Source organism: Macaca thibetana, chromosome X (genome assembly GCF_024542745.1).
Source record: "Macaca thibetana thibetana isolate TM-01 chromosome X, ASM2454274v1, whole genome shotgun sequence".
Taxonomy (NCBI): Eukaryota; Metazoa; Chordata; class Mammalia; order Primates; family Cercopithecidae; genus Macaca; species Macaca thibetana.
The window spans coordinates 129,943,442-129,955,878 of record NC_065598.1 but is presented as its reverse complement, the minus strand read 5'-3'; the positions used below and the strand labels follow the sequence as shown (position 1 = coordinate 129,955,878).

Sequence of the window (12,437 nt, the reverse complement as noted above, 5' to 3'; positions counted from 1 at the left end):
GTGATGTAAACCCCTAGTTTTAGTGGGTCCGGGAGATGGGTTTGAGACTGAGCTCCCATGTTCTTGACTGCAGCACCCAAAATTAAAGCCTTCTTCCTTGGCAATAATTGTTATGTCAATGATTGACTTTCTGTGCTATGGAAAACAGGAGCTAGACCAAACCCCTGGTGTTTCAGTAACACAAGCATTTTCTATATCTTTTTTTTTTTTTTCCCCGAGACGGAGTTTCACTCTGTCGCCCAGGCTGGAGTGCAGTGCCGCAATCTTGGCTCACTGCAAGCTTCGCCTCCCAGGTTCACGCCATTCTCCTGCCTCAGCCTCCCGAGTAGCTGGGACTACAGGTGCCTGCCACCACGCCTGGCTAATTTTTTGTATTTGTTAGTAGAGACGGGGTTTCACCATGTCAGCCAGGATGGTCTCTATCTCCTGACCTCGTGATCCGCCTGCCTCGGCCTCCCAAAGTGCTGGGATTACAGGCGTGAGCCACCGCGCCCAGTCAGCATTTTCTATATCTTAAGAAGTATGGAACTGTACACTTCTTTGAGGCAGATGTGCCTTTGTTCTGGAAAAAAAAAAAAAAAAATGCCGGAAGTGTTCTGCACAAGGGGACAGGCAGTCATGGACTATCACTGCTAAGCTTATACAGTTAAGCAAGTTTAAGCATGCCAGCTTAAAAGTACCACTGGTAGACCCAGTACAGTGGCTTACACCTGTAATCCCAAGCAGGAGGCAGGGAGGCCAAGGTGGGTGGATTGCTTGAAGCCAGGAGTTTGAGGCCAGCCTGGGCAACAAAGAGAGAAAAAAATTAAGTCGGGCGCAGTGGCTCATGCCTGTAATCCGAGCACTTTGGGAGGCCGAGGCAGGTGGATCACAAGGTCAGGAGTTCGATACCAGCCTGACCAACATGATGAAACCCCATCTCTACTAAAAATACAAAAATTAGCTGGGCATGGTGGCGCATGCCTGTAATCCCTTCTACTCAGGAGACTGAGGCAAGAAAATCGCTTTCCTGCGAGGTAGAGGTTGCAGTGAGCTGAGATCGCGCCACTACACTCCAGCCTGGGCGACAGAATGAGACTCTGTCTCAAAATAAAAAGGAAAAAGAAATAAAAAAATAAAAAATTAGCCAGATGTCATGGTATGTGCTTTAGTCCCAGCTACTTGGAAGACTGAGGTGGGTTGGAAGGCTGAGGCAGGTCGGAAGGTTGAGGTAGGAGGATCCCTTGAATCTAGGAGTTCAAGGCAGCAGTGAGCTATGATCATGCCACTCCACTCCAGCCTGGGAGACAGAATAAGATCCTGTCTCTAAAAGAAAAAATAATAATAATAAAGTACCACTGGTGAAAGTGTATTCTGGTGACATAATCTTGTGTAACTTAGTTTTTTACTGGTTTTTTATTTGGGGGTTTTACTTCAAAGACTGGGAACTTGTTTGGGTGTGCGTAACCAGCTTAAACTAGAATTGGTTTTTTAAAATGTAGTTTAGGTATTTCAAATGCTGAATTTCATGTATTTAGGAAAGTTACTGATTCTAAATATGTATCTAGATGCTGGTGTTACTCCAAATGCTAACGTTAAAAATGTGTTTTGAAGAGTTATACAGAGAACATCAACATTTATATAATCACCCCTATTTTTCAAATAAGGAAACTGAAGCTACAAGAGACAAACTGGCCCAAGGTCACATACAGCTAGTAAGTGTCAAAATGAAGTTTTAACCCAGGTCTGAATGCCTCTTATCCATGCTCTTAACCACTGCACTGCAGTAGAGTATACCTACCTCTTGCAGTGGACATTTGGGAAAATACTTACAACTGGATTATAGAGCTGGTCACTTTTGAAGTACAAAATCACATGGTCTGAAGTGGAGTGTAATTACATACAAGCTACATCTTAAGTATATGTTATTGCAGAATCTTCCCTTGCTGTGGCTTGCTCACCCCAATCATTGAAATCATCTGTGCCTCTGTGAGGACATATTCCCAGAAGTGCTGTGACGCACATGCTTACCTTAAAAACTGTGGTTTGGCCAGGCGCAGGGGCTCATGCCTGTAATCCTAGCACTTTGGGAGGCTGAGGTGGGCGGATCACCTGAGGTCAGGAGTTCAAGACTAATCCTGGCCAACATAGTGAAGCCCCATCTCTACTAAAATACAGCATGGTGGCGGGTGCCTGTAATTCCAGCTACTTGGGAGGCTGAGGCAGGAGAATTGCTCGAACCCAGGAGGCGGAGATTGCAGTGAGCAGAAATGGCGCCATTGCACTCCAGCCTGGTCAAAAAAAGCAAAAGTCCGTCTCAAAAACAAAACAAAACCAAACAAAAAACAAACTTGTGGGTTTTTTTCTAGGTATATTATTAGTTCAGTCTGCCTTCCAAGTTTGGCTATGAAGAAAGTAGGTAAGTAGGTGAGTGTAATAAGTTATACATCTTGGATGCTTAATGAAATTTCAGTGTTGCCCTTTGGCATATTCCCTCAACAGGGTGTTTCAAAAGTCTCAGTCCAGTTTTTTTTTTTTTTTTTTTTTTTTTTTTTTTTTTGAGACAGACTCTCGCTCTGTCACCCAGGCTGGAGTACAGTGGTGCGATCTCGGCTCACTGCAAGCTCCGTCTCCTGGGTTCACGCCATTCTCCTGCCTCAGCCTCCCGAGTAGCTGGGACTACAGGTGCCCGCCACCACGCCCAGCTAATTTTTTCTGTGTTTTTAGCAGAGATGGGATTTCACTATGTTAGCCAGGATGGTCTCGATCTCCTGACCTTGTAATCCGCCTGCCTCTGCCTCCCAAAGTGCTGGGATCACAGACATGAGCCACGGCGCCCGGCCTCAGTCCAGTTTTAAGTTTTAAATATGTTTCATTGAGCACCTACCAGATTACTAGATAGAAAATTCCAGATGAACCTGGTGGGCCTGCCATTTATGAGAGAAGCCAAAGAGCCAAGTATGAAGGATAGGGCCACAGGAAGTACAGACTTTGGAAAGGAACAGAGTGGAAGAGTGGAGACAGTGGGATAGTACAAAGCTACTCAGGGCACGATGTGGGATCTCCTCCACAATCCTTAAGAATTGCAGTAAAATTGCCAAATTTAGAAAATGCTGATTGTATCTGGATTTCTTGTGGAAAATAGCAAAACTTATCAGGGTTTGGTACAGGACAGGGTGAAAATAGCATGCACAAATGTCCAAGAGCGTGGAGACACCTAGTATGAAGTACAGCTTGGAAATCCCTGGAGGATGCTGAGATATAAGCGGCAATTGAGGGTGACCTAAGACAGTATCTGGGCTACAACATCATTAGATAAGATGGACTGCCTTGATTTTTTGTTTTGTTTTGTTTTTGTTTCCCCTTGATAGTTTTTCTTTTCTTTTTTTTTTTTTTTTTTTTTTTTTTTTTTTTTTTGAGACGGAGTCTCACTCTGTCACCCAGGCTGGAGTGCAGTGGTGCGATCTTGGCTCACTGCAACCTCCCCCTCCTGGGTTCAAGCAATTCTCCTGCCTCAGCCTCCCGAGTAGCTGGGACTACAGGCACACACCACCATGCCTGGCTAATTTTTGTATTTTTAGTAGAGACAGGGTTTCACCATGTTGGCCAGGCTCGTCTCAATCTCCTGACCTCGTGATCTGCCCACCTCAGCCTCCCAAAGTGCTGGGATTACAGGCGTGAGCCACTGCCTGGCCTCCCCTTGATAGTTTTTCTTAAAGACGTTATTGTTTTAGAGCAGTTTTAGGTTCATAGCAAAACTGAGAGGAAGGTACAAAGATATCCCATTTAGCCCCTGCCCCCACACATGCACAGCCTCCCCGATTATCAACAGCCTCTTGAATTTTTACAACAAAGTTGACTAATCTCAGTGGCCATGGCCTTTATTTCATTCTTCATCAGGTCCCAGCTTCTTCATAATATAAACATATATATGAGTGCCTTCTGTGTTCTAGTCACTTTAAAGACATGCATTATTTCCTCTACTCAGGCTACCTTATGAAGGAAAGTTTCACAGATGAAGGATCTGAGCTCAGAGAATTTTTTTTCTTCCTAGATGGAGTCTCGCTCTGTCCCCCTGGCTGGAGTACAGTGCCATGATCTTGGCTCACTGCAACCTCCACCTCGTGGCTCAAGCAATTTTCTTGCCTCAGCCTCCCATGTAGCTGGGATCACAGGTGTGTGCCACCACACCTGGCTAATTTTTTGTATTTTTAGTAGACAAGAGGTTTGCCATGTTGCCTAGGCTTGAGCTCAGAGAATTTAAGCAACTTACGCCAGTTTCCGCAGCTCATGACTCTCTGTTTCTTCCAGTGAACCACACTGCCTCACATGCCTCATTCCATGGTTATTTTCTATATTCACAAGGAATTCCTGACTTTTATTTCTTTCCCCTTAATACTATGCCCAAGACTGTCTCCTTGTCTTGGTCAACTTTCTCTAGCATGGTGAATAGATAGCCTTGTGTAACAGTGTTGTAACCTGACAGGTGCAGAGTACAGGTGCCCTGGTTGCTACTACAGAAGGTGAAAAACTATCCTTAGCTCTGCCCACAGGCTCAGTAAGTCACAGGGCTCTTGGCATCCCTGAGGCCACTCCAAGCTCTGGAGCATGGAAAATGCTCCCACTATTTAAAGAATAAAACAAAGTCATTCATACATAGTGTTGACATCTAGCAGGCAATTCAAGGGTTCTTGATTAACTGGTAATTTAGTCATTTTTATTTAACTTATATGGGTCATGGGGTAGGAGTGATGACAAATACAGAACAGTTTCTCTGTGGTTTGATTCTATAAACTTGCACAAGGAATCAAGACAGAAGAAAGGCTAGTTCCAGGACCTTGAACAGAAATTTTTGGCCAGGCCTGTCACAAACTCATTCTAGCCCAGCAACTTCACTGTATGAAGTGAATTTCAAGGTCCAGGAAGAAGAAAGGTACAGCTAGTTAGTGCAACAGTGGAAATCAGTTCCTACTTTTGCAAAAAGTGCTCTAGGGAATTAAAACGGGTCTCTATTGTCTGCTTTGCCACTGAATGACTGCAATTATTATTCCTGTTCCTTAATTTTTTTCCAAAATGAGCTATGGCAAGAAAGAACAGGAGAGGAACTCTGGGCAAAGGCTACCAAAATGGACTGGCAATGCAACATGTCTGAACATCCAGAATTAAAGGTGTGGTTTTTAATACCTTTTTATGGCTGGATTGACCATGCGTCTGGATTGTCAGCTAATGAGAATGCAGCCGAAGCCTTGTTGGCGTTCCCTGTTTTAGCCACATCTTTTGGTCTCCAGCCCTTGCCTCAACGTAATGGGAGAACTAGGCAATATTCCCCACTCCTCTCATAAGGCCCCTCTCAAACTCACCTCAGCTAAAAATAGCATACCTATATAAAGGCTATGAACAGTAGGCTCTCACTGAGTCCTAATCCCAAGACTGCCAGTGCCAATGCCTAGCGGACTCTGCATCTTTCCTGAAGTAACTAACATAGGCTTTACCAAAGGGGAGACCATTCACCCTTTTTGTTTGTTTGTTTGTTTGTTTTGAGACAAAGTCTTGCTCTGTTGCCCAGGCTGGAGGGCAGTGGTGTGATCTTGGCTCACTGCAACCTCCCCGTCCTGGGTTCAAGCAATTCTTCTGCCTCAGCCTCCTGAGTAGCTGGGACTACAGGGTGCTCACCACCACGCCTGCCTAATTTTTTTTTTTTTTTTTTGTATTTTTAGTCGAGACGGGGTTTCACCACGTTGGCCAGGCTGGTCTCAAACTCCTGACCTCAACTGATCCACCCACCTCGGCCTCCCAAAGTGCTGGGATTACAGGTGTGAGCTACCTGCCCCGCCCCATTCACTCTTTAACAAATATTTCCTGATGGATGACTCTGTGCGTGGCACGAGACTAGCACATAAGGATGGATACAGAGTTGAACAATGACTGCCCTCAATAAGTTTCCAGTCAACTAGGTGAGGCACGGAGTAAACAGACAATTTCACCTTTGCATCCCCTGGGCCTCACATTGTGCTTGCTATATTGTAGGTGCTTATGTTGGTGGATAAGACCAACTCCAGCTCTTACTACTTAAGAGGCAAACAGGAAAACAATGACAGTTGGCCGGGCACCATGGCTCACGCCTGTAATCCCAGCACTTTGGGAGGCTGAGGTGGGCGGATCATGAGCTCAAGAGTTCAAGACCAGTCTGACCAATATGGTGAAACCCCGTCTCTACTAAAAACACAAAATTTAGCCAGGTGCAGTGGCGCACACCTGTAGTCTCAGCTACTTGGGAGGCTGAGGCAGGAGAATCACTTGAACCTGGGAGATAGAGGTTGCAGTGAGCCGAGATTGCACCACTGCACTCCAGCCTGGGCGACAGAGCGAGACTCCATCAAAAGGAAAGAAAGAGAGAAAGAGAGAAAGAAGGAAGGAAGGAAGGAGGGAAGGAAGGAAGGAAGGAGAAAGAAAGGAGGGAAGGAGGGAAGGGAGGAAGGAAGAAAGGAAGGAAGAAAGGAAAGAAGGAAAGAAAGAAAACAATGACAGCACAGTGTTTAAGTGCTATGAAAGAGGTCTGCCCAGGGAGCTGGGAGAACTCTGGAGAGAGGGATCTAGTGGCAGCACTGGTTGAATAAAGCCACTGTGGCACTAAGAAATTTCTGAAACATCACCAATTAGTTGAGACAGTAAAGGTCCCTGTTTTAACACTTTGACTTCAGATGGTAAATGATATTATCTTCAAGTCACCTAGTTCCTGCAACCAGTTCTAAGAGCTTGGGGCGAAGACAAGGAAATTCCAGGGGAAGGTTTTGCATATACTAGCTGCAGGCACAATTGTAAGGGAAGTTTGGCCCTGCTGGAGCCTCCTTCCAAGCTCTGTTCCACAGTTTTGATTTCTCCTTATCTGAAAGGCCTCTCCCAGAAAGAATCCTAAACTAATCCATTCTGATACGTGAATGACTGGTAATGTCATTGACATTATCTCCCAGATGACAGTGTTTCCCAGATTTGCTTGAGGATAAGAATCACCTGGTCTCATTCCTAACTGTACTTTTAATCTTGTCTTTCTCCTGGAAATTGGTATTCAGTATGTCTGGGATAGGTCTTGGAATCTGTTTTTAACAAGGTCTCCAGGTAATTTTTTTTTTTTTTTTTTTTGAGACAGAGTTTTTTGCTTTTGTCACCCAGGCTGGAGTGCAGTGGCACAACCTCAGCTCACTGCAACCTCCGCCTCCCGGGTTCAAGTGATTCTCATGCCTCAGCCTCCCGAGTAGCTGGGATTAGAGGCACCTGCCACCATGCCTGGCTAATTTTTGTATTCTTAGTAGAGATGGGGTTTCGCCATGCTGGTCAGGCTGGTCTCGAACTCCTGACCCCAAGTGATCGGCCTGCCTCAGCCTCCCAAATTGTTGGGATTACAGGCGTGAACCACCGTGCCCAGGCAGGCTCCAGGTAATTCTTAACCTCGGGCAAATTTGGGAAACCATGATCTAAAGCATTATCCATAGTCATTTGCAATAAAGCCTTTGATTCCCACAAGTGGCATTTCAAACACACATATCTAAGTAATACAGTGTCAAGATTATTAAAAACATAATAATAAAACAGAACTTATGTTTGAAGAACATCTTGTGGTTTACATTATTACTGGTCCCTGGCCTGTTAAGAACTAGACTGAACAGCAGGAGTTGAGCCATGGATGGGCAAGCATTATAGCTGAGCTCTGCCTCCTGTCAGATCAATGGGGGCATTAGATTCTCATAGGAATGCGAACTGTATTGTGAACTGCGCATGGGATGGATCTAGGTTGCACGTTCCTTATGAGAATCTAATGCCTGATGATCTGAGGTGGAGCAGTTCCATCCCAAAACCATCCCCCACCCCCATCCATGGAAAAATTTGCTTCCACAAAACCAGTCACTGGTGCCAAAAAAGGTTGGGGACCACTGACCTATTCCATATACATTACCGCATTAGAACCTCCTAAGAGCCTGGTAAACTGTGTAGGCCAAAGATTCTTGTCTCCATTTTAGGAATGAGGAAACCCTGCCAGAGTGTAACTTGTGATATAACTGGAAAGAAAGCAAATGTATCATAAATGACGCAAGAACAACACAAAACAAGATGCCCACTTTTGCAAAAGAAGAAATCTTCCAATTTATAAGATCTGAAGAGATATCAAGTCCAAGGGTAGTCTAAAGCAAATAGGAGTCAAAAGCCTCCCAGAGGTGGGAGATGTGTCTCCTTTTGGAAATTCAGTTGTTTTTCATGGCACCATACAATTTTTCTATACTGGATTCTTTTTTGTTGTTGTTTTGTTTTGTTTTTTTGAGACGGAGTCTCACTCTGTCGCCCGGGCTGGAGTGCAATGGCAGGATATCGGCTCACTGCAACCTCTGCCTCCCAGGTTCAAGCAATTATCCTGCCTCAGCCTCCCGAGTAGCTGGGATTATAGGCACCCGCCACCAGGCCTGGCTAATTTTTGTATTTTTAGTAGAGACAGGGTTTCACCATGTTGGCCAGCTGGTCTTGAACTCCTGACCTTAGGTGATCTGCTCACCTGGGCCTCCCAAAGTGCTGGGATTACAGGCGTCAGCCACTGTGCCTGGCCTTCTATACTGGATTCTTATGTGAGCTGTACCAGTTACATTTTCCACAACCACATATTATACCACAAACCAGTCTGACCTGCAAGGCAAGTACAAGCATTGGTCCTTTTGTAATGCCCTGCTGCCTAACCAGTTTGTATTTGCAAAAGCGACACGTGGCCAGGTTAAGTTGGAGATGTCCTAGGGAAGGGTGGATGGTGGTTGTATGAGGCCTTGCCTAGGGTCCTTTCTGGGCCTACTTAGGGCTTCAGATGCAATGGAGATTTTATTTCATCAAATGGTATTAACGTCATTTCTGGATCAGGCCTTGTGCTGGCAGCCTGAAGAATTCATAGTCTAGGTAGGAGAGAAAGGAAGATATACATGTGGCTCGTGATTACCTAAGTTAAGATGAATTGTAAAGCAGAATAAGCAACATTCTATGGTGATGGAGCAGGAGTTAATAGTTCTCATGGAAGATCCTGGAAGGTTAGTGGAGGAAGGAGCATTTCCACTGGGCCTTGAAAGATAAGTAGGTATTCCAAAGACAGAGAAGGGCATTATAAATTGAGGAAATCTGTGAACAACGTTATCAGAGGCATGAGCTTAAGGAAGATCTACTGGCAGCCTAGGTGGGGCAACTGGGGAAAATTCTTTGGGCCTTTTTCTTATGGAGAGGGGATCGGTCAACATTTCACCTTACTCTTCCTCTAAACATCAATACAATTTAATTTTGAAAACTGTATCTTTAATTATACTCCAAGGGGCCTATGGAAGTTACTGATAGTGTGGCCTCCTTTCAAGGGAGAGTATTTGAGGTAGCCAGTGCTGGTTGAGTTGTCCCAGACCCTGCTGTCTTCCACGGATAGCCAAATGTATTGGGCTAGAGTATAGGGTACATCAGAAGAGGATTGCAGTACTTTCTTTGGCAGCACATATACTAAAAAAAGGAACAACACAGAGAAGATTAGCATGGGCCCCTGCACAAGGATGACAAACAGATTCATGAAGCATTCCACATTTTTTTAAAAAAAGAAGAGGTTGCAGAGATCCTGAGCAAAAAGAACAAAGCTGGAGGCATCACACTGCCTTACTTCAAAATACACTTTGGTTACAAAGCCATAGTAACCAAAACAGTATGCTGCCAGCATAAATACAGACCTGTAGACCAATGGAACAGAATAGAGAACCCTGGAAAAAGTCCATGCATTTACAGCCAATTCATTTTTGAAAAAAGGTCCCAAGAACATACCTTGGGGAAAGAACAGCCTCTTCAATAAATGGTGCTGGGAAAACTGGATATCCACATGCAGAAGAATGAAACTAGACCCCTATCTCTCACCACACACAAAAATCAAATCAAAATAAAGACTTAAATCTAAGACCGGAAACTATGAAACCACTAGAAAAACATATTGGAGGCTGGGCGTGGTGGCTCACGCCTGTAATCCCTGCACTTTGGGAGGCTGAGGCGGGTGGATCCCTTGAGGTCAGGAGTTCAAGACCAGCCTGATCAACATGGTGAAACCCCATCTCTATTTAAAAAAAAATACAAAAATTAGCCGGGTGTGGTGATGGGCGCCTGTAATCCCAGCTACTTGGGAGACTGAGGCGGGAGAATTGCTTCAACCTGGGAGGTGGAAGTTGCAGTGAGCTGAGATCGCGCCATTGCACTCCAGCCTGGGCAACAGAGCAAGACTCTGTCTCAAAAAAACAAAACAAAACAAAACAACAAAAAAAACCATATTGGAGAAATGCTTCAAGGCAAAGATTTTTTTGAGTAAGATTGCAAAAGCACAGGCAACAAAAGCAAAAATAGATAAATGGATTACATCAAGCTTAAGAGCTTCTGTACAGCAAAGGAAACATTCAACAAAGTGAAGAGACAATCTACAGAATGGGAGAAAATATTTCTACCCATTCATCAACCTCTCTTCAATGCCCCCCTTCTCCCCTCCCCTTCCCAGCCTCTAATAACTACCAATCTACTCTCTATCTTTATGAGATCCACATTTTACACCCACAATGAGAGCATTGAATATTTGTCTTTCTGTCCTTGGCTGATTTCACTTAAGATAATGACCTCCAGGCCAGGAGTGGTACCTCACGCCTGTAATCTCAGCACTTTGGGAGGTCAAGGCGGGTGGATCACATGAGGCCAGGAGTTCAAGATCAGCCTGGCCAACATGGTGGAACCCCGTCCCTACTGAAAATGCAAAAATTAGTGCCTATAGTCCCAGCTACTCGGGAGGCTGAAGTGGGAAGACGGTTTGAGCCCAGAAGGTTGAGGTTGCAGTGAGCCAAGATCCCAAATATCTTTTCTCATTCTGTAGATTGTCTCTTCTCTTTGTTGAATGTTTCCTTTGCTGTACAGAAGCTTTCTAGCTTGATGTAATCCCATTTGTCTATTTCTGCTTTTGTTGCCCGTGCTTTTGCAGTCTTACCCAAAAAATCTTTGCCCTGTCCTGAAGCATTTCCCCAATATGTTTTTCTAGTAGTTTCATAGTTTCAGAAGGAATGAGAGCTAGTATTTGATACTTCAGTATGGTAATTATAGTTTATAGTAATTTATTGTATATTTCAAAATATGTAGAATAGAAAAATTTGAATGTTCTCAGTATAAAGAAAAGAAGAAAAGACAAACTTTTTTTTTTTTTTTTTTTTTTTTGAGACAGAGTTTCACTCTGTGGCCCAGGCTGGAATGCAGTGGCGCGATCTCGGCTCACTGCAAGCTCCACCTCCCGGGTTCACACCATTCTCTTGCCTCAGCCTCCCGAGTAGCTAGGACTACAGGCACCTGCCACCACGCCTAGCTAATTTTTTTGTATTTTTTAGTAGAGACGGGGTTTCACTGTGTTAGCCAGGATGGTCTCAATCTCCTGACCTTGTGATCCGCCCGCCTCAGCTCCCAGAGTGTTGGGATTACAGGCTTGAGCCACCGTGCCCAGCCAGAAAAGACAAACTTCTGAGGTGATGGGTATCCCAATTACTCTGATTTGATTTTTACACATTATATGAAGATATCAAAGTATCACCTGAACTCCAAAAATATGTACAACCTCTATGTTTTTTTGTTTTATTGAGAGAGCATCTGACTCTGTCACCCAGGCTGGAGTGCAGTGGCACAATGATATTGACTCACTGCAGCCTCGGACCTCCCAGATTCAAGCGATTCTCGTGCCTCAGCCTCCAGAGTAGCTGGGACTACAGGCATGCACCATCACACCTGGCTAATTTTTGTTTATTTAGTAGAGATGGGTTTTGCCATGTTGGCCACGCTGGTCTCGAACTCCTGGCTTCAAGTGACCTGCCCACCTCGGCCTCCCAAAGTGCTGGAATTACAGGCGTGAGCCATGGTGCCTGGCTAATTTTTGTGGTTAGTAGAGATGAAGTTTCAGCATGTTGCCCAGGCTGGTCTCGAACTCCTGACCTCAAGGGACCCGCCTGCCTTGGCCCACTTTATATACCATGCTAAGGTGTTGTTGGTACTGTTGAGACTGAAAGGTTTCAAGGAGAAAAGTAACGTGGTCATGTGTACATCTTAGATCGATCCCTCTGGCTGCTTTCTGGGAGATGGTTTAGACTGAGGTAAGAGTGGAAGCAGAGTCCAAACAGGAGGCTACTGAAGGAGTCCAAGCAAAAAGTCATGGGGCCTAAACAGGTTCTGAGGATAGGGTGGAGCCAGAGGCAGTCAACAAGACATGTCTCAGAAGTATGAATAGAAGCCACTAGCCTTGAGTACTCACTGGGTGCGTGTGTGCAGGAGAATGAGACAGGACAGCAGGCAAGAGGGACTGCCTAACGAGCGCAGAGAGAGGTGGCCCTCTGTGAGAGCCTCCAGTCTGTCTCTTCAGGGGAAGGCGGGAGAGGAGGGACAGATCCGAGGAC

The 12,437-nt window shown here is 45.0% G+C and overlaps 1 non-coding gene across 1 annotated transcript; it reads left to right on the top strand.

Annotated features, from left to right (window-relative positions):
* The first annotated feature begins 9,465 nt into the window (after positions 1-9,465).
* LOC126946962 (U6 spliceosomal RNA) lies at positions 9,466-9,574 on the top strand. Its single transcript, XR_007722824.1, has one exon. It is a non-coding gene; the product is annotated as a U6 spliceosomal RNA (small nuclear RNA).
* The last annotated feature ends 2,863 nt before the right edge of the window (positions 9,575-12,437 follow it).